Source organism: Stenella coeruleoalba (genome assembly GCF_951394435.1).
Source record: "Stenella coeruleoalba genome assembly, chromosome: 2".
Lineage (NCBI taxonomy): Eukaryota > Metazoa > Chordata > Mammalia > Artiodactyla > Delphinidae > Stenella > Stenella coeruleoalba.
The window spans coordinates 160,427,948-160,451,167 of NC_137147.1; the positions used below are offsets into that span (position 1 = coordinate 160,427,948).

The window sequence follows — 23,220 nt, forward strand, 5'->3', positions numbered from 1 at the left end:
AAAAAAAAGAAGCATAAATATGTGAGGTGAACAATGTGCTTGATAATTAACTAGATGGAGGAAATTCTTTCACAATGTAAATGTATATAAAATCACCATGACGGGGGGCTTCCCTGGTGGCACAGTGGTTGAGAGTCCACCTGCCGATGCAGGGGACACGGGTTCGTGCCCCGGTCCGGGAAGATCCCACATGCCGCAGAGCGGCTGGGCCCGTGAGCCATGGCCGCTGAGCCTGCGTGTCTGGAGCCTGTGCTCCGCAACAGGAGAGGCAACAACAGTGAGAGGCCCGCATACCGCAAAAAAAAAAACAAAACACCATGATGTATACTTTAAATATCATACAATTTTACATGCCAATGATAGATACCTCAATAAAGCTGAAATAAAAAGAAAAATAATTATATGCTCCTCTTGTCCTTACATGTGGAGCCATATAAAACAATTGCTTGAACTGAAAGATATAATTTCAGCTTTCTAAAACATTGTCTCTGAAATCATATAAGTTGAAATGTAGTCACATATGTGTAACTGATTTATGAACTGTAAATTACTTAAATATAATCTTATATTTTATCTGTGCAGATTATTATTGATAACTAGCTGTTTGGCTTTCCACACACAAAACATAAAAGCTGTACAGGCATTTTGGGGAAGAGGCAAGCAGGTTCATGGGAAGCCATATAGACTATTTCTAATAATTATAGGATTTGGTTAAAACCAAATTTATTGATTCTGAAAATCAGAAGCTTGGGCTGAGAAAGTACAATCATAGTAACATTTATTATTGCTCATGAAGTTATAGACAAAGAATTCTGTAGACTGAACAGAACTAAGTATACTGAGTCTTAAAAAGTTTGAAAAAAACTGACCATCTCCAAAAAAGAAACTGACACTCAAATAAACTGACACATTTATAAATGTATACATATTAGCATAGTGATTATTGCAACTTCATATTACAATCTAAAATATATCACCGACATTTTGAAGATTTAAGAAAGACATACTGTACAGGTTCCCCAAGAACACAACAAAACTAAAAATTCATACAATGAGAAATAGACCTTGAAGACATCTAAAATAGCATGACATAAAAGGCAACTGGAAGGCAAATGTTAGCATTTCCAATGCATTATTCAACATATATAGTACTGGGACAATTGACTTCCATTTCTATAATAATAAACTTAGATCACTCCTCATACCGTAACAATACTTTAAAAAACATTAAAAGAGAAACATAGAAATATTCAAAACTTATTTTAGGGCTTCCCTGGTGGCACAGTGGTTGAGAATCCACCTGCCGATGCAGGGGACACGGGTTCGTGCCCCGGTCCAGGAAGGTCCCACACACCGCAGAGCGGCTGGGCCAGTGAGCCATGGCCGCTGAGCCTGTGTCCGGAGCCTGTGCTCCGCAACGGGAGAGGCCACAACAGTGAGAGGCCCGCGTACAGCAAAAAAAATTAAAAACATAATCTTAGCTTGCAGTTTGTGCTCATAGGGCAGCTAAAACTCCTGTAGAAAATCTACCGTCCCTCTGGCAGAAGGAAGAAACAAAACAAAATAAAACATAGTTGAGAGAAACCATAGCCACTGGAGAGTAGAGGGAAATAATGGTAAGGAGAGGGCCAGAGATGTGGAGTTCTAAATTTTGCATATAGGTCTGCACAGTTCTGGACTTGATCTTAGTCTCTGGATGTGCAGTGATAACATAAAGCAGCACAGGTAAAGATAAAATAATTTAACCAAAATGTGAGCTAATGCCCAAGAGACAGAATTTGGAATTTATTCTTCTGTATGTTGTTAGGCAAGAACCCAATTTTATCTTTTTTTTTTTTTTTAATGGCTATCCAGTTGTCCCTACACCATTTACTAAGAAGATTATGTTTACCTCTTTGATTTGACATGCCACCTGTATTATTTACCATATTTCTATATGTATGTGGATCTATTTCTGGGGTTTCTGTTCTACTCCACTTGTCATCTGTCTATTCAGGCTTCAGTACCACTCTGTCTTTATTATGAAACTTTACAGTATGTTTTTAAGTCTTACAGGACTACTACCCCTTTGGAATTTCCTTTTTCTTTTTCAGTAATTTCCTGGCTCTTTTTGCATTTTATTTTTCCATATAAAGTTTAGTAACAACTTGTTTAGTTCTATAAAAAAGTCTGCTGGTATTTTTATTAGAATCACCCTAAATTAATGAATTATCATAGAAGAACTAACATATTGATGATATTGAGCCATCTTAATTACAAACAGGGAATGTCTACTCATTTGTTCAAATCTAATATTGTGTTGTTCAGGAGTATTTTAAACATTTCCTTGTAAAGGCTTTGCACATTTCTTATTAAGTTTATCCCTAAGCATTTGACCATCTTTGTTGTTACTGTAAATGGGCTTTTTCTCTACCATTACATCTAATAACTAGTTATTGTTATTATAAGGCTATTGAGTTCTATATATTAATTTTATGCCATATTACCTGCCTGAATATTTTATTGATTGTTTTACTTTTATTGCTGGCTCACTATGGTTTTTCAGATATACTAATATATCATCTGACAGTAGCTATAGTTTTTCTTCTTAATAATCATACAACTCTAACCACGGTCCATTTATTTCCATTGGGTCATATCTCTAAGACAATGTTGAATGGTTATGGAATTACTGGGCATCTTTGCCTTGATCCTAATTTTAAAAGTTCATCTAACTATTTTTTGATTAAGTGAGATCCTGGCTTTAGGACTAAGATTATGTTGTATTGTGTTAATAGTTTCTGTCAACTACTATATTCCTGAGTGTTTTTTTAGGAATAAGTTTTATATTTGTATGATAATTTTCAACATCTATGCAGATCATTATGATTTTTTCCTTAAATAAAACTATTAAAACCATGTATGATAGTATTGAATTCCCTAACAGTGTATCAAATTTAAACTTTTAGGATAAATCTCTTTTGTTAATGATATATTATTAGCTTAATGTAGCAGTGGATTCTTTTTTAAAAGATTTTATTTAATACTTTTACATCTATATTCAAAAATGATATACATCTATTGTTTTCTTTTTTGTATTGGCTTTGTCAAATTTAGACAATGTTATACTTGCTTCAAAAAAAGAAATAAAGAAAGTTTCCTTTATTTTGAAACTCTGAACAATTTACAGCATAATGAGGCATAGTAGGTTTGGTGGAATTTCTCAGTGAAAACATTTGGTATTCATTTTGTGCAGTATTAGGATTCTCCAGAGAAACAGAACCCCAATAAGATGGGGGGTGTGTGTGTGTGTGTGTGTGTGTGTGTAGATATATGTAGAGAAAGAAAGAAAGACAGGGGGAGATTTATTATAATAAGGAATGGATTTACCAGATTGTGAAGACTGGCATCTCAGGCTCTCATGTTGAAGACTCAAGGAAGAGTTGATGCTGCAGTTTAAGTACAAAGGCCATTTGCTGACAGAATTCTCTTTCTTTTTCTTTGTTGGTGGAGGTGGGTGGGAGAAGGTCAGCTTTTTTTCTGTGAAGAACTTTAACTGATTAGATAAAACCCACCTAGAGTATGGAGGGTAATTCACTTTACTCAAAGTCCACTTATGTAAATGTTAATCTCATCTAAAAAATACTTTTACAGAAACACCTAGAATAATGTTTGACTGAATAGCTGGTACTATGACCTAGCTGAGTTGATATGCAAAATTAACTATCACACAGTTTTATTTGGTGGAATAGTTTCTTGGTAACATTTTTTCTTCCTTGGAAAGTGGTATGTTCAAACTTTATATCTATGGTGGGGTCAAACTAGGTTTTCAAATGCATTTATGTACGAATTTGCAAAGTATTTTCTTATGACATTTTTTTAAAAATGTCTTTTGTTTCAATGGTTATTTCCCTAGCATCTTTATACATTTGATTTTTCTCCTTTTTTCTAATCGATAAAACTGTTGTTCTTTAATTAATTTTCCCCGTAAATTAGGGTTTTGATTCAGGAATTAAATCTACTATGGGGAATTCCCTGGTGGTCCAGTGGTTAGGACTCTGCACTCTCACTGCCGAGGGCACTGGTTCAATCCCTGGTCAGGGAATTAATATCCCACAAGCTGTGAGGTATGGCCAAAAAAAAAAAAAAAAAAAAAAAACCTACTATGTTCTACTATGTTTCTAATCTCTATACCATTTATTTCTAATTTTATCTTTATTATTTCATACTTCATAATGTCTTTTGACTTACTTTGTTAATTTTCTAGGTTTTCTGTACCTGGACTTTACTTCATTTATTTTCACTCTTTTATATTTATTGATTAAAGTGTTTATACTATAAGTCTTCCTCAGATGACTGCCTTAATCATATTCCATACATTTGTATATAAAGGCTTCTACTTATTATCATTTTAGGCAGTTCTTTAAGGTTAGTGTTTATTTCCTCTTCCACAAAAGTTTAATAGGAAGAGAAAGGGACTGTTGATTTATTATGTTAAAAATCTCTAGTTTCATTTAATTTTATTAAATTAGAGCATATCCTTTGTAATATGTTTACATTATTCAGTTTATTAGGATTTTTGTTACAGTATTATGAGGAGGGTATAAAATTTCATATATTTCCTTAAGATCCATGTTCTTGATTATATTGATTAAATCTTCTAGATTCTAACTTACTTTTTGTCCAGGATATCTCTTGGATTGAGACTGGAAAATTAAAGTAACCCATTATTAGTGTACTTCAATTTATGCTTTATCTTCTATAGTTTTGCTTCAAAAGATAATCACTGATATTCGGCACACAGATATTCACTTCATTGTGAATTGTGGTTTTTTAGCACTACAAAATTCTTTATCATGTTTAATGCTTTTAGGACTGACTTGTACTTTGATTTAAGGATTACAACACCTGCTTTCTTATCGATTCCATTTGTCTAGAATACTTTTTTCCAATTATTTATTTTTAGCCTTACTGAATTACTTTGTTTAGGTGTATCTCTAACATGCAGTTGTTTTTTGCTTTGTAAACCAAGCTGAAAATCTTTTTTTTTTTTTTAATGGTTAGGTTAAGTACAGAACTATAATTCCATTTTCTGGACTTTGAGTAATTTATAAGAACCCCTGTTTACTGATTTCCTCTTTTTCTAGGAGTAAAGTTCCTTTGTGTTTTTGTCATTTTGTGGTGAGAGGAGGTGTTAAGTATCCACCAAAATCTTGGTTGTCTGTTATCTCACAGGATTCTAAATTTTCCCCCTTTGCTGTGCTTTGCAGCTTCATCACATAACTGGTAAGGGGGCCTTTTTTTTTTCTTTTTTTTTTTTTTAACTAGTCTCCTCTAGCTGCCCCTTTAAAAATTGGCACTCGAATCACACATAACTGAAAGCCCTGTCCCACTCATCTTATTTTCAAGGAGATATTTCTTACCAGTTAGTCTGGAATTTATCTTTCTGGTGGTTTTAGAGCAATACTAGCCCGGATGCTAGCTCTCTGTTTCACTCTTCCCCATGGCTTTCCTTGCACAGCGCTTACTTGCCACAAAGGCTTTCAGAAAGTATGTGAGAAAGTGCATGAAGGGGTTTAGTGATTTTTTTTTCCAATTTTTTATTAACAGTTGTTTTGACTCTTTCCCATTCTCCATCTGCAATTTATACCAAGGGTACTATTTTGTGTAAATTATCCTTCTTGTTGTTAGTGTTGTTTTCTTGTGTGTGGAGGCACAGAATTACAAAGCAATCCATTTTGTCAGTTATTGAGAAGTCAGGAATGTATTTTTAATATTTTATTTTATGTTCTCTACAGACTTCCTAATTGCACTTTTTGGAGGAGAGTTTTACTGTTTGCTTCAAGGTGCACAATATTCATCCTTAACTTATCAGAGTCTCTTTGTAGTTAATGTTTTTCCACTTCACATCCCGTCCATGATACCATCACTTTTTATATCACATTCTACACTTCTTATAATACATTTGCCATTTCCCACCTGGAATGTTAAACTTCATCACAAGCATAAAAACCAAACTGCAGTATGTCTGCTTGTCCCACTCCATCATTTTGTTATTTTATCATATATAGGCATACCTTGGAGATACTGAGGGTCTGGTTCCAGACCCCACAATAAAGTGAGTCACACAATTTTTTTGGTTTCCAGTGCATATAAAAGTTATGTTTACACTATACTGTAGTCTATTAAATGTGCGATAGCATTATGTTCAAAAAAAAGCAACACAGGAAATGTAGATGGCCCACAGACACATGAAAAGATGCTCAACATTGCTAATCATAACAGAAATGCAAATCAAAACTACAATAAGATATTACCTCACACCTGTCAAGATGGCTATCATCAAAAAAACACAAATAACAAATGTTGGCAAGGACGTGGAGAAAAAAGAATCCTCGTAACACTGTTGGTGGGAATGTAAATTGGTGTAGCCACTGTGAAAAACGGTATGGAAGTTTGTCAAAATAACTAAAAATAGAACTACCATATGACCCAGCAATTCCACTCCTGGGTATATATCTGAAAAAACTAATCTGAAAAGATGCATGCACCCCAATGTTCATTACTTACAATTGCCAAGCATTATTTACTATTGCCAAGATATGGAAGCAACCTAAGTGTCCATCAAGACATGAGTGGATAAAGAAGATGCAGTGTATGTATATATATACAATGGAATATTACTTAGCCATAAAAAAGAATAAAATTTTGCAATTTGCAACAACATGGATGCACCTGGAAGGTATTAGGCTAAATGAAATAAGTCAGAGAAAAAGAAAGACAAATACTGTCAGATATTATTGACATATGGAATCTAAAAAAAAAAAACACACATTAAAAAATACTTTATCCTTAAAAATGCTAGCCATCACTTGGGACCTTCGACAAGTCATAACAATAACTTCATTGGTCACTGATCACAGATCACAATAACAAACATAATTTAATAATAACGAGAACATCTGAAATATTGTGAGAATTACCAAAATGTGACACAGAGACAGGAAGTGAGCAAATTCTATTGAAAAACTGGCGCCCATACTTGCTTGATGCAGGGCTGGCACAAACTTTCAATTTGTAAAAAAACATAGTATATTCAAAGCACAATAAAACAAGGTATTCCTATATTTTGTTTCTATGTATATTATAAAAGCCACCTTTCCATTTTATTACTTTGGCTTTAAACAGCTTGTTGTCTTTTAGGGTAACTTATAAGTCAGAAAAATAGTAAAACATTTTCTTTTACATTTCCTTGTGCTCCTTATTCCTTATAATACAGCTTTCCATCTGTTAACATTTGCTTTCAGCTTGAAGAATATCCTTTTGCATTTCTTGTAGTGCATTTCTGTTAGCAATTGATTCTCTCAGCACTTGTCCATCTCAAAATGTATTTTTTCAATCTTGTTTCTGAACCATAATATTGCTGAATATAGACTGCTGGGTTTAGAGTTTTGTTTTTTGTTCTTTTTTCCCAACCCTTAAAAGTTCATTACATTTTCATCTGGTATCCATTGTTTATGATGAGAGGTCAGACATCATTTTTCACTTTCTTCTCTAGTATGTAAAGTGTTTCTATTCCCTTCCTGCTTTCAAGATTTTCTATTTTTCTTTGGTTTCAGCAGACTCTGGCACTGAAATTCTTCCACTGGGGCTGGTAATCAGTACCATACAACTCATGCGTGTAGGTGTGGATTAAAGTGTATTTATAAAGCTTCCACTTATATATGCTTGATTTTGTGCTTTGTTAGACAATCTGCGAAAATCTCAAGCTGTCTCCCAAGCTTTAGGCTGAACCCAGTCTCTGAGCGCTGTCTCCCCATGGAGCTAGTGAGAGCTTAGCTTGGCTTTCATCTTGGCAAAGAACTAGAGTAAGTCTTACTCTATACTATGGTCCTTTCTACTAACTCAGACTTTCTAATGTCTCAGCTGGATGCTCAAGGTGCTAAGGAGGTACTGAAGTGGACTCTCCATTCTGGTTGGGTTGGAACACCAAGGTCTCAAGCAGTACTAGTTTTCTAGTGTCTCATCCCCATAATGGCTGGTTAGCTTTGGGTAGCTAGCTTGCATATGGGCAGTCCATTCTTGAGCCAAGTACTCACAGGACCCCAGAGCAGCTCTGGAGACCCCCTTTTTAAAGCTCCTTCTGTTATAGTTCCCCTGCTGAGCCTCAAATTCTGATCTCTGCCTCAGCACATTCAAAACACTGCACACAGCTTGGACTCCAGCTTGATGCCTTATGGTCAGGAAATTGTCCTGACCAAAGAGCCCGGGCAATCATGGGGCTGATCTCATGAGCTTTCCTTCTTTCAGAAATCACATTCTTGCATGGATAACTGTCTAGTGTTGAAGGCAGCTGTTTTGTATATTTTATCCGATTTCATGTTTGTTTACAGACAGGTTAGACTACCATCAGTTACTCTGCCATACTCATAATAGAAGTCCCTCATTTTACTTTATATAAACCTACGTAAGTTATGTCAATATTGGAAACAATGTTCTTTAGGTCCATGAAACTTCTAGAGGACTTCTGTTGGCCAGAGTTTGTAAGTCAACTATTATTTCTGAAGGCTGGCTCTGTTCTAGGTATGGGGCCAAAAGTTTGAGATAAAGAGATAAAAGAAGCAAAAAACAGCTCCCTAATCTGTGGCCTATAGACATGCAGGGATGCCAGAAAATTAAAAAAAAAAAAACAATTTAATATTTAGAAATGTGGAAACCAGTGGGAAGGCAGAATACACAGCATTCAGGCAGCATACAAAAAAGAGGACCTAACTTAATTCTATAGTAGTCAGTGATACTTTCAGAGGAATTACATTAGAGATACTGATATGTAAATTTTAAGTAGGAAGTAGCTAGTCTGAGTGGTAGGAGGAGTGTTCCACACAGGAACATAAGGTAATGCCCTAAGGCAGATGAGAGCAAAGGTATTTTCAGCAAGGACTTTAGAAAAATTGAACTAAAAGGAGCAAGGTGGAGAATGGATAAAAAGAAATGGAAGATATAAGCTGAAACCAGATGATCAAGGCCAATCATATCGTTGTTATCTGACCTTCCAGATTTCCCATTCCCATCCCCTTTAGCTTTCTCACTTCAAAGTGTTGTTTTGAGGACTAAATGTGTTTACTTAATTCTGCATGATGATCCTTAGTAAATCTGAGTTTTCCTATTAATACTTACTTCGAAAATCATGGGTCCCAGTGAAGGACCTGATTTTTCAAAGCTGTCTCTTGCACGAACACATAAGAAGGATGACATCATACCAGGTATAAGTTTAAGAGTCAGAAGCATGAGAAACTTTCCCATCTGCTTCTCCATCTCTAATGTCTAGAAGAGTATTTATCTAAATCAGATCTATAAAACTGTATTCCTGATACATTGGCATGAACGGGAAATGTTTTTCAGGAGTCTAATATATAATCCAGGAAGGTATATCTTTGCATCGTTTACATACTCCATGTGCTTCCTACCTAAATTTCTATAGAACCAAACACTGCTTGTTTCTCTGCTTCCATGCCCAACTTTTCCCAGACCCTAAGCCTTGTAATCCTCACATATAAGTTCAAATGCAATTCCTATTTTCTGGGAACAATTTCTAACCATGGTCAGGATTGTTCCTGACTATATGTCCCCACATCCTGTTGGTTCTGCTTCTCAAGAAAATCCTCACTAATACAACCTTCTTCTCAAGAGTTTTGGCAAAGGTTTTAGACTAATGATGAACGAGCTATTATAGTTCACATGCCCATCCTGAAACAAGGGCTAGAGCCAGGCAGGTAGGTGACTCAAACTGGTCAGCATTAGGTCATCTGTTAACTTTTACAACTGGGTAAGGAATCAAACTGAACTACATAGACTGATAATGTGTGGTCATCTAAAAGGTAATACATTCAAATAGAAAAGTGAGCATATGAAAACCACAAATACCTACTGTACTAAAATTACCTTATTTTGTGATTCTGCATCTTAGATATTATATTCTCCCAGCATTACAAAACATATCGCTTTCTGCAATGACAAATTTAAGCAAAATCTGGTATCTAAAAATGTACATATTTGAAAAATAGAGTAGATAGACATTCAACAATATATTAGGATGCATATGAACATGAACAGTTACCTAATTGCATGCCATAGAGGTCTAGAATTTATAAATTTATAAAGTATCTGAGTATGTATACAACAGAGGTGGAGACTGAATCAAGTACATGAGAAATAATCTAATCCTATTTTTAAAGAATTCTACCAAGCTTTGGAAAAACTGAGTACATAGTTTTCCTAGTTCTAATATATATGTTATATTACTCTATAAAAGTCATTTTAATTATTCTTAGTGTATTAATTTGCAAATTGAGAAATATAATACCTGCTCTTCCCAACTGTAGAGTTGTTGAGGAGATTCAAGAATACATGTTAAATCACTTTGAAAACCATAATATCCTATGCAAATGTTAGGCTGTATATATTTTGGAAGAAAAGTTCTTGACCCCTGTGTTATTATTAATCTAAGAAGACTCAACAGAGGACAGAAGTAAAGTTTTAGCAGATATAAATGATGATTTAACCTGTTGAGTACAAGTTATATAGCATGTCAAAGGTACTCTATAGAAGTTGTTTTTATGAATATAATACTGGGAATATCAATTAGCTGTCATGAAAATTTCCTCAAAGGGAGTGAAAGTCATCTACAAAACAACTGGTAATTCTTCTCTGACTGCATGCTATTTTCATCTACAAACAACTGTTCGTGATAAAAATCATCATAGATTTTTCCATTTTTTAAAAAAATGTATTCATAGTTAGATACATTTCCTTTGAAAACCCCAAATATTTAGTAGACAAGGAATTATTAGAACTAGAGAAGCGGACTCAATGCATAGCCAAGTGAAGGAAAAAAGAGGGCAGAAATCATTGAATTCAAGAATTGACTTGCAGAAAACTGTCTAATAAATTATTCATTTGCACAATAATTATTCTTTTAACAGTCTCTTTGCCCTGATCGCTACTAAAGTTTTTCATAGATGGTACTCATCACAATATACTCTCCTATATTTAGACCACCAAAAACAATTGCAATGTGCCTTGTTTAATTTAAAATGTAACATACTAATAAACTAGCTAATAGTATCTAACTAAATCACATGGGGTTATGTATTTTATATTTGAGAATTTAAAATATCAATATTGTTTTTGAGAAAGGAAAAGAAAGCTTAAAAAGAAAAACAAATATAGCTGAGTGGGAAAAAAAAACTAGCCTATAAAAATAAGAGGTAAAAAGAGAAAAAAGACACAGATAGCAAAGGCATTTAAAAATACATTTTCATGTTGTTTATAAAGACGTACAATTTCTGAATCCATAGGCTTTTACATTTGTTTATTTTGTTTTGTTTTGGTTTTGACCATTAATATATTTCCCTACCTCATCTTGTAGTAGTTTGGAAATAATCCATCCTTGTCTTGTGGGATGAATGAATTTCAATAATGGAAGAAACCAACACTATTTTCAAATTTGATCTCAGCAAGGGTGAATATGCTGCAGCTGCATTTCCATGTCATAATTAATTCCTGTTGGAAAACTTCATTACCAGGAGTTGAAAGGCTAATGTAGGAGGGCTGGGTTTCCTGAGGCTAGCTTTAGTCTGGAGCATGTACAGCTGTGGAATTCCAGGAAGTAGGGAAGCTGTTCAGAGAACGATGGAGCAAGCATATATAACACCAGAGAGAACAGTTTGGCAGTTCAACATAGGGGTTTGTAGTCTCCAATCTGAGTTATAAGCAAAATGAGAGGAAAAAGAAGTATATCTTTCTCCTTTGGCGTTAACATTTTCTTGGCTATTCATTAAATATCCCGTTTACATGCTTGCATGGGGATGAGAACTGTAGTGGTTTCTTGTTGATGTTAATCTTGTAGACACTTCATATATTTTTATCCATTCTAGCCGTATTTATCTTTAGTCAAACATAGGTTTTATTATAAGATGTTAATTCACTATGCAGATGTGCCTCACTTTAATAAAAAACGTGGTCTCAGAGGCAACATCTCAGAATACCTAATCCTCAATATTGATTTCATCTCAAGAGAAACCAATATAACTCATAAAAGGATCAGATTAAAGAAACAAGAGAACTGTACTATACCCAGGGACAATTAGGAAAATTATAATTTTTATTTCAGATAATCTTTCCCCTGTTAAAAATTTGAGTTTGGAATGAAGGTTGTAAGTGTCCTCTGCTTCAGGTGTGCAGAGCAAAGCCAAATTCTTCATGCTGCTTCAGCATTCTGGTTTCCTCTAATGATATGCCAGGTTATTTATTTGGATTAGCCCTCCAGCTCAAAACAATGAAAAAATTGTTAAAGTATTTCTGAAAATTAACTTAATAACTATAAATGTAAATTCCCTGGCCATTTTTCCCCCTGCATGAAAGCCTATATCCAGAAACATGCAAGAATTATCAGAGCACTAAATATGCTCATGCCCTGAGGCTATTTTCAATCCTTGACATTTATACTTTAGAGGGAAGGAAAGGATTAACAGGTCTGTGACTCCGCCCCTCCACACTCCAGTATTCCCAAAGGAATGAATAATCTCAACCAGTCTCCTCATATACATACTTTAATATTCACCAGCAGAAGTATTTAAGGAGTCATTATCTTAAAAAAAATGCTTTTTAGAAGGACATGGCCAGTCTCTCTAAATTGTGTATTATAAATAAATCTTAAATTATGAGGCATTGCTGGGTACAAAGTTAGTGGTAGTCACATAAATTGAGAAGTCCCAAAACTAAGTGAGCTTCCTTTGTGCACAATTTTCTCACACATTGTTGAAAACTCATCTGTTAATCCAAAACAGAAACAGGTTCTAAGAAGTACAGGGTAGGAACAGCTAGAAATGTCAATTAAAATAGGAAGTACAAAATAGGCTAATAGGGATAGTCAATAAAATATGAAAAATGTTCTTATTGATAAGACATGGAAATATAAATTTAAAATGCCGCACAAATTAGAGGAAAATATTTTAAAAACAGAATTGCTTGACATGTAGGTAAGTGCACAGGAGAAATAATTGTGATTATTGTAGAATTGAGAAAACACATACAAATTATGATTTTGTTGAATATCGGGGTGGTTCTCACATGGAAGAAGAGAGATATATGTATGGGATGGATGAGAGCATAAAGAACATTTTGGGTTAGAAGGATAGATTGGAACTATAATCATCACTATGAATTCATGATAAATAACACACACGTGTGTTTGCCAGTACATATGTTTAAGGACAACATCGAAAACACAGCCTAAAATATATAGTATATATTTCCTAATTCTATCTAACACAAGAACCCCCCCCCCCCCCACAGTGACACTTGTAGCTCCAAAAATTCATGGTAAGGTTTTGATTTTCAAAACCATTTTCCACTGAAAAAAATCAGGACTCCCTGGAGAGATATATCTCATTGTAGTGCTGATGCAGATATATTACACGGTGTGAGCCTAGACTACTTACTTGCGCTAGAAAGTAGGGAAATGCTTAACAAATAATAGACATGTTAAAATGATACAGGGAGAACCTGTAAAGGGTACCACGAAACAAATGGAGAACAACTGAACATCAATAGATTAATGGTTTGTGGCATATTTTAAAACCTACTTTTCATACAATAAATTTCACTCTACAGCTACAGGGACTGGTGGATTTTCAGAGCTGTACAGGTATTGCCATTATCTGTGGGAGCACAGTTACTCCAGTGAGACTGCTGGGGACTGGCTACTGCTCAGAAGTGTGTTAATCAGAGAAGCTCACCCTTGATTCGCTGCTTGGTTGAAATGAAAAGCATATTTAAATGCTTGTTTAAAGCCAGCTCTTGTGGCTGCTTGTTATGGTGACACTGGTTTTGGTAAAGTGAATAATATCCATAGGGATACCCATATAGGATTTTACATGATAATTTAGAAAAATGAGATATATCTAAATGTGCTACATATTACATATAACATGTGCATGTAATATGAAATTCTCCGCACTTTGATGCTGGTGAAAAACAATACAAAATTTATAGGTAGAGCTTGACTCTTTTTATCTATAAAACAAATGTCTGTACATAGATAACACATACTATTAGGAACAACTCTTCCTGTATTACCTTGGCAATTAAAAAGGAAAAATAACAAAATGTCTGAATAATGTATAACTTCATAAGGAAATTTCACACAAAAGTGGAAACAATGGAAAATAAAAAGTTCTTCAAAATCTCCTCTTACAAAAACAACTTAGGGCTTCCCTGGTGGCGCAGTGGTTGGAGTCCGCCTGCCGATGCAGGGGACACGGGTTCGTGCCCCAGTCCGGGAAGATCCCACATGCCGCGGAGCGGCTGGGCCCGTGAGCCATGGCCCCTGAGCCTACGCGTCCGGAGCCTGTGCTCCGCAGCGGGAGAGGCCTCAGCGGTGAGAGGCCCGCGTACCGCAAGAAACAAACAAAGAAAAAAACAACTTGATTAGTGTGTTTTCCCTTTTCTCTCTGGCCATATATATCTGAGCAGTCCTGCACATAGTAGGTATTTAGCTAAATTATTTGGTTCATATCTCTATCTTGAACACAAATGAAATAATATAAAACTCAAAGTCTGTCAGAAAGTTATTAGTGCTGCCACAGGCAAAGCCCATTAACAAGTCCCAGGCAATAAAAATAGAATATGGGTAATAAAATAGAGTCTAACCTTTTTCTTTTCCTTTGTGCTTGGTCTGGTTTCACTGACTCACAGCAGGCCGCACCTGTCATCTCAGGCCAGAGTTTCTGGCGCGAAACGGCTGCGCCAACGCCGCGTCTGGCAGGCTAGGAAATGTGCCGCAGGCAACACTGCAATTCAAGATGCCGGCAGCGGGCCGTGCGCCGAGGTGCTGCACACGACCCCTCAATTCAACACGGCAACACGTACCGTGGGCAGAAGCGCTGGGCACGACGCTGCAATTCAAGATGGCGGCAGCGGGCCGTGTGCAGAGATGCTGCACACGACACCTCAATTCAAGACAGCAACGCGTACTGTGCGCAGAAGTGCTGTGCGCGACGCTGCAATTCAAGATGGCGCCGGTGAGCAGGGATACCGCTCTCGTCACTTCGATCTGCAGTGAGTACCTTGAGTAGCTCCGTAGCTGCCTCTGACCCACCCCGCGGGAATTCCACCCTCTCCCCTCTGGGGAGAATCCCTTAATGCAGCCACACCCTCAGCCTGTCAGGGACAGCATGTGCTCTAGAGCGCAAGCCCTCACCTCTCCTCCTCTCACTTCTTTAATCAAATAATAAAGCTTCCCTTTGCTTCTGAACCTAACTCGGTCTCCTTATATTGGTTCCGACGATGTACTCTACTGTTGCTTGACCGTGCCTTACTTTTAACTGTGTGCTAGGTAGAAAAACAAATGTAAAGAAATACCAGTATCAACGTATGATCTCTTGTTATGCTTTAATATGCTTATCTCTTCTTCCCATCCTTTAGACCCAGGACAGAGAAGGAAAATGAAAGAGAAAGGTAAGAAAATAAGAATCTTTTGGTATTCTCATACTTGGCTTCACTCCTTGGCTTTTAGTAAACGAAGGGGATCTCTATTGTACAGTAGGTATTATCATACCCCAAAATGTGAAGTTATATTTTTATAAGGATTTTTTTCAACTCACAAAGCCTTGTTAAAGCTGTTGAGGAATCAGTTGTAGCTCATTAATAGGGGTGAGTGACTGAGAACATTTCAGCCATGGAATCCTCAGCTGTGATTGTAGTAGTCCTACATTTCTCAGTTGTTTTACTGAATTATTTTTCCTACCTCTCCAAATTCTGGGCACTTTGATAGATGATTATTACCTCGAACTACAGAAAAATTTCCCCTATACACCTATAGGTTTAAACTTAATTTTAACTTTGGAATATTTTTTAACCAGCACCCTTTTTACCCATCTTAAGTGTTTTAGAGATCAACTTATATTCTTTTCTATATGTTCTTAATAAACACAGAACTGCCAACTTTAAGTACACACAAACACTGATATATTCTCATAAAAAATATTTTCTCAGTACTACTGAACCAAAAGCAGTTTATTACAACTGTCATTCATCTGTAATTAGGGCTGGGGCTTGAATGTATGGATTTTACTACAAAGCTACTCTATACAATATTACTTATCAAAGGTTGATATCATTAAATTAAAAGGGACTTTTTGAGCACAGACATATAGGTTTATGTAATCTACATACTGTTGGAGAAACTCCTTTTTAAAATAATAACAACACAACTGGGTATACATACATAACTTATACCCCTTCATCTTTGGTGGTTCATGAGTGTTTGTTTAAAGCTGCATAGCCCAGGACATGTATCTAGTAATATGCCCTCTGGCATCAGAAAGCAAAGTGGGAGATGTTTCAGTGAGGGACATCTAGATTTTATAAAATCTAAATCCACAACATTTTCTACTAAAAATATTTTGTGTCTTTGGACAATGTTGACTACTTCATTTCTCTGTGAGTGTACACAATCAGAAATCATTGTTTTTATGAGAAGTTGATAAGGATGAGAGTTTTGAAAATGTAAATTCTGGTGACATTATTCCACCAGTAGGAATGCATATAAAAAAATAGCTCTTGGGCTTCCCTGGTGGCACAGTGGTTGGGAGTCCGCCTGCCAATGCAGGGGATGCGGGTTCATGTCCCGGTCCAGGAGGATCCCACATGCCGCGGAGCAGCTGGGCCCGTGGGCCGTAGCTGCTGGGCCTGCGCGTCCGGAGCCTGTGCTCCGCGGCGGGAGGAGTCACGGCAGTGAGAGGCCCTCGTACTGCAAAAAAAAAAAAAAAAAAACGCCCTTTACTAGCTTATTTAAGTTTGGCTACTAATCAAATTACTATTAAGTATTCAAATCAATAAAAAGTCCTTCTTTTACTCTTCTCAATAAAAGTTTTTATATTTTCATTTTTATACTATATATTATATTTTATATAATCTTTATATTACATGTACAAGGGTAAGAATGTATAGTATTTATCACTTCATCTGAAAAACATGGAACTGCTAAAAAAATTTAAGTTATTCAAAGAATTTCACTTCTGAAATAGAAGTTATCAGTTCTTACAATCTTATTATCATGGCTAAGCTTTAATAGAAAACTGGTAAATACTCTTTTCTTCCGTTGGTATTATATTTCATATTTAATAAAGCTAATTCTTGGGACTTTAAAAACTTACACTATATAATTAGATGTTTATTTCTTGGTGATAATGCACTGTTTTTCTCATGTTTTTTAAAGGTCTATTTGTAAAACAAAGCACAAGAATGTCACGTGGTTTTTCATACAAAGCTAAGAACTGGGCTCAGGGCAAGGCTTTTTCATTGTTACTTGAAAACCCTTAAAATATTGAAATGTCTACAAAAGCAATAAAATGATCACAGGATTATATGGTGATATTTAATTTTTGTACAAGTTAAATATCACTGATAATTAACTGTTAGAAGTTTATTTTGAAGTGACATTTTCTTGGATTACTAGACCTTTACAGCATAATTGAAGGTTTTTTCATTGTAAGAGTGCCCTATTGCTGATATGAGAGCTCTTTAAAATATTCTACTTTATAAATTATTGTATATATATATATAATAACATGTAAGGCATTTATTTTTGCTGTCTTATTATGAAATAGTTTTCCCAAGAGTTTAGGTAATGATGTTTTTTTGGATAGCATAACAGAATAGTGGGGGGAATGAGTGTTGTAAACTTAAAAAAAAATAAAATAAAATCTCACTCATTCTTAAATAGGCCAAATAATCAATAATCATAATAGTATTTATAAAACAATAATATTTGTCTCTGCTGTAATAGTCTGGCCCCTATGAAGAAACTGTGATGATGTCTCCTTCGAAAGATGATTTCCTTTCCTTTCACCAGGCCTTCTCATTCCCTAACTGGCTGCTGTCACACATTCCTGTTGCCAGAAATTTCTTTATGAAGGCATTCATTTTGGATTAGTTGCAAGGATTAAGATATGAAAAAATACCATAGAAGCTATGGCATTGCTGTATTATAGTGATGGGTGGAAACAGATCAATATTTGGATAGGAGGAGAAACCTCTGTTAGGAAGGTGCTTAAAATATACACTGCCTGGAAATGAGGCAGAGACACGGAGGAAAAGAGACAAGAAGACCCAAATTTATTATTTCACCATTTTGAATGATTAATATAAATGTCTTATTTATATTTTCCCATAGAAGACATTATCAGAGATGAAAAAACTATGAATGGAAGGGGATTTACTTCCCTCAGGATTACTTTTGTTCCTTGACTCTAAGACACAAAATTTTTTTTTCACTATAAATTGATGAAATTGGGATATATTTTATATTTTATTATAACATTCACAACAGTGTCTCACATTTGATAAATATGCTAAAAATATATATCACATATATAAATATGATAAAAATATATAATATACATATATATACAATTTATTTTAGTGTCAGGTTTGTAAAGTATAATTATGAAAATTGAGATAACTTTTAACACAAGAGAACCTCCCAATACTATACACTTGAACTTCACACTTCCTGAAGTGGGAAACAGAAGACTTTATACGTATCATAAAACAAAGAGGGAAAAAAAAGATTAAAAGTACTAAAATAGGATTAAGAGACATCCCACATAGAATGAGGAGCTCTAACGCATGTTTAATAGAAATCGTGGTTTAATAGAAATCGTGGTAGAAGAGAGACAATGAGATTTATATACTATTTGGGAAGAAAATGCCTGAGAATTTTCCAGAACAGAAAGCCCTCAAAGACTCATAGAATCTAGAAAATCCAAAACGGGATGAATTTTTAAAAATCACCTAGAAAATCTCAGTTAAACTGTGAAAACTGAAAGACAAATAGAAAATCATAAAAGTACCTGGAGAAAAATATACGTTACTTTCACAATAACAGTTATGCTAAAAGCTTTTTCTCAAAAACAGCAATGGGAAAGAGAAGAAAGCAAGATAATAGTCAGAATATGATGAAAGGAAATAACTACCAGTACAGTCTGGTTGCAGACTGGATAACACAGAGTCACTTTCCCTGCTACTCCCAAATACAACTGAATGCCCTGGAAATAATTCAACAATCACAAAAGGACTCTGAAAGTGGGAAAAAGAAGACACACTAAGACCCTTAGGTTTGAGAAACCACACAGCAACATTCTATTGCCTGAGTTTTTTGTTTTTGTTTTATCTCATATAATGACAGTTTGGTCTCTTCCTTGACACGTTTTTGCCTTTATTATTTTAATTTTTATTTTTTCACATCTTTATTAGAGTATAGTTGCTTTACAATGTTGTGTTAGTTTCTACTGTATAACAAGTAAATCAGGTGTATGTATACATATATCCCCTCCCTCTTGCATCTCCCTCCCACCCTCCCTATCGCACCCCTCTAGGTGGTCCCAAAGCACCGAGCTGATCTCCCTATGCTATGTGGCTGCTTCCCACTAGCTATCTGTTTTACAGTTGGTAGTGTATATATGTCAATGCCACTCTCTCACTTCGTCCACCCTACCTTTCCCCCTCCCCAAGTCCTCAAGTCCATTCTCTATGTCTGCATCATTATTCCTCTCCTGCCTCTAGGTTCATAAGAACCATTTTTTTTTTTTAAGATTCCATATATATGTGTTAGCATACGGTATTTGTTTTTCTCTTTCTGACTTCACTCTGTAGGACAGTCTCTAGATTCATCCACCTCACTACAAATAACTCAATTTCGTTTCTTTTTATGACTGACTAACAGTGCATTGTATATATGTGCCACATCTTCTTTATCCATTCATCCATCGATGGACAGTTAGGTTGCTTCCATGTCCTGGCTATGGTAAATAGTGCTGCAGTGAACATTGTGGTACATGACTCATTTTGAATTATGGTTTTCTCAGGCTATGTGCCCAGTAGTGTGATTACTGGGTCATATGGTAGTTGTGTTTTTAGTTTTTTAAAGAACCTCCATACTGTTCTCCATAGAGTCTGTATCAATTTACATTCCCACCAACAGTGCAAGAGGGTTCCCTTTTCTCCACACCCTCTCCAACATTTACTGTTTGTATATTTTTTGATGATGGCCATTCTGACTGGTGTGAGGTGATACTTCACTGTAGTTTTGATTTGCATTTCTCTAATGATTAGTGATGTTGAGCACCCTTTCATGTGTTTGTTGGCAATCTGTATATCTTCTTTGGAGAAATGTCTATTTTGGTCTTCTGCCCGTTTTTGGATTGGGTTGTTTGGTTTTTTTTTGATATTAAGTTGCATGAGCTTCTTGTAAATTTTGGAGATGAATCCTTTGTCAGTTGCTTTCTTTGCAAATATTTTCTCCCATTTTGAGGGTTTTCTTTTTGTCTTGTCTATGGTTTTCTAAGCCGTGCAAAGGCTTTCAAGTTTCATTAGGTCCCATTTATTTATTTTTGTTTTTATTTCCATTTCTCTAGGAGGTGGGTCAAAGACGGTCTTGCTGCAATTTATGTCATAGAGTGTCCTGCCTTTGTTTTCCTCTAAGCGTTTTATAGTGTCTGGCCTTACATTTAGGTCTTTAATCCATTTTTAGTTTATTTTTCTGTATGGTGTTAGGGAGTGTTCTAATTCATTCTTTTACATGTAGCTGTCCAGTTTCCCCAGCACCACTTATTGAAGAGGCTGTCTTTTCTCCATTGTATATTCTTGCCTCCTTTATCAAAGATAAGGTGACCATATGTGCGTGCGTTTATCTCTGGGCTTTCTATCCTGTTCCATTGATGTATATTTCTGTTTTTGTGCCAGTACCATACTGTCTTGATTACTGTAGCTTTGTAGTATAGTGTGAAGCCAGGGAGCCTGATTCCTCCAGCTCCATTTTTCTTTCTCAAGATTGCTTTGGCTATTCTGGGTCTTTAGTGTTTCCATTCAAATTGTAAAATTTTTTGTTCTAGTTCTGTGAAAAATGCCATTGGTAGTTTGACAGGGATTGCCTTGAATCTGTAGATTGCTTTGGGTAGTATAGTCATTTTCACAGTGTTGGTTCTTCCAATCCAAGATCATGGTATATCTCTCCATCTGTTTGTATCATCTTTAATTTCTTCCATCAGTGTCTTATAATTTTCTGCATACAGGTCTTCTGTCTCTTTAGTTAGGTTTATTCTTTTTGTTGCAATGGTAAATGGGAGTGTTTCCTTAATTTCTCTTTCATATTTTTCATCATTAGTGTATAAGTTTGCAAGAGATTTCTGTGCATTAATTTTTGTTTCCTGCTACTTTACCAAATTCATTGATTATCTCTACTAGTTTTCTGGTAGCATCTTTAGGATTCTCTATGTATAGTATCATGTCATCTGCAAACACTGATGGTTTTACTACTTCTCTTCCAACGTGGATTCCTTTTATTTCTTTTTCTTCTCTGATTGCTGTTGCTAAAACTTCCAAAACTATGTTGAATAACTGTGGTGAGAGTGGGCAACCTTGTCATGTTCATGATCTTGCTGGAAATCGTTTCAGTTTTTCACCATTGAGGATGATGTTGGCTGTGGGTTTGTCATATATGGCCTTTATTATGTTCAGGAAAGTACCCTCTATGCCTAATTTCTGGAGAGTTTTTTCATAAATGGGTTTTGAATTTTGTCAAAAGCTTTTCTGCATCTATTGAGATGATCATATGGTTTTTCTCCTTCAATTTATTAATATGATGTACCACATTGATTGATACGCGTATACTGAAGAATCCTTGCATTCCTGGGATAAACCCCACTTGATCATGGTGTGTGATCCTTTTGATGTGCTGTTGGATTCTGTTTGCTAGTATTCTGTTGAGGATTTTTGCATCTATGTTCACCAGTGGTATTGGTCTGTAGTTTTCTTTTTTCGTGATATCTTTGTCTGGTTTTGGTATCAGCGTGATAATGGCATCATAGAATGAGTTTGGGAGCGGTCCTCCCTCTGCTGTATTTTGGAAGAGTTTGAGAAGGTTAGGTGTTAGCTCTTCTCTAAAAGTTTGATAGAATTCGCCTGTGAAGCCATCTTTTCCTGGGCTTTTGGTTGTTGGAAGATTGTTAATCACACTTTCAATTTCAGTGCTTGTGAATGGTCTGTTTATATATACTGTCTTCCTGGTTCAGTCTTGGAAAGTTGTGCTTTTCTACGAATTTGTCCATTTCTTCCAGGTTGTCCATTTTATTGGCATATAGTTGCTTGTAGTAATCTTTCATGATCCTTTGTATTTCTGCAGTGTCAGTTGTTACTTCTCCTTTTTTATTTCTAATTCTGTTGATTTGCGTCTACTCCCTTTTTGTCTTCATCATTCTGGCTACTGGTTTATCAAGTTTTTTTTAATCTCCTCAAAGACCATCTTTTAGTTTTATTGATCTTTGCTATTGTTTTCTTTGTTTCTATTTCATTTATTTCTGATCTGATCTTTATGATTTCTTTCCTTCTGCTAACTCTGGGGGTTTTTTGTTCTTCTATCTCTAGTTGCTTTAGGTGTAAGGTTTGGTTGTTTATTTCAGATTGTTCTTGTTTTGAGGTAGGATTGTATTGCTATAAACTTCCCTCTTAGAACTGCTTTATTTGCATCCCATAGGTTTTGGGTCGTCGTGTTTTCATTGTCATTTTTTTCTAGGTATTTTTTGATTTTCTCTTTAAGATTTTCAGTGATCTCTTGGTTATTTAGTAGCATATTGTATAGCCTCCATGTGTTTGTATTTTTTACAGTTTTTTTCCTGTAATTGATATTTAGTCCCATAGCATTGTGGTCAGGAAAGATACTTGATACCATTGCAATTTTTTTAAGTTTACCAAGGCTTGATTTGTGACCCAGGATATAATCTATCCTGGACAATGTTCCATGAGCACTTGAGAAGAAAGTGTATTCTGTTGTTTTGTTTTGGAATGTCCTATAAGTATCAATTAAGTCATTCCTGTTTAAGGTGTCATTTAAAGCTTGTATTCCTTATTTATTTTCATTTTGGATGATCTGTCCGTTGGTGAAAGTGGGGTCTTAAAATCCCCTACTATTATTGTGTTACTGTCCATTTCCCCTTTTATGGCTGTTAGCATTTGCCTTATGTATTAAGTTGCTCCTATGTTACGTGCATAAATATTTACAATTGTTATGTCTTCTTCTTGGATTGATCTCTTGATCATTATGTCGTGTCCTTCTTTGTCTCTTGTAATAGTCTTTATTTTAAAGTCTGTTTTGTCTGATATGAGAATTGCTACTCCACC

General features: G+C 35.4%; 2 long non-coding RNA genes across 4 annotated transcripts in view; one reads left to right on the forward strand and one right to left on the reverse strand.

The window, feature by feature from the left end:
- LOC307182458 overlaps window positions 1-14,906 on the reverse strand; it is a 694,844-nt gene extending 679,938 nt beyond the window's left edge. For both annotated transcript variants that reach the window (XR_013827174.1, XR_013827175.1), the window contains exon 1: window positions 14,692-14,906. This is a non-coding gene — a long non-coding RNA (uncharacterized lncRNA). The remainder of the gene's footprint in view (window positions 1-14,691) is intronic.
- Window positions 14,907-15,056: 150 nt separating this feature from the next.
- LOC307182682 overlaps window positions 15,057-23,220 on the forward strand; it is a 193,619-nt gene continuing 185,455 nt past the window's right edge. For both annotated transcript variants that reach the window (XR_013827232.1, XR_013827233.1), the window contains exons 1-2: window positions 15,057-15,099; window positions 15,466-15,498. This is a non-coding gene — a long non-coding RNA (uncharacterized lncRNA). The remainder of the gene's footprint in view (window positions 15,100-15,465; window positions 15,499-23,220) is intronic.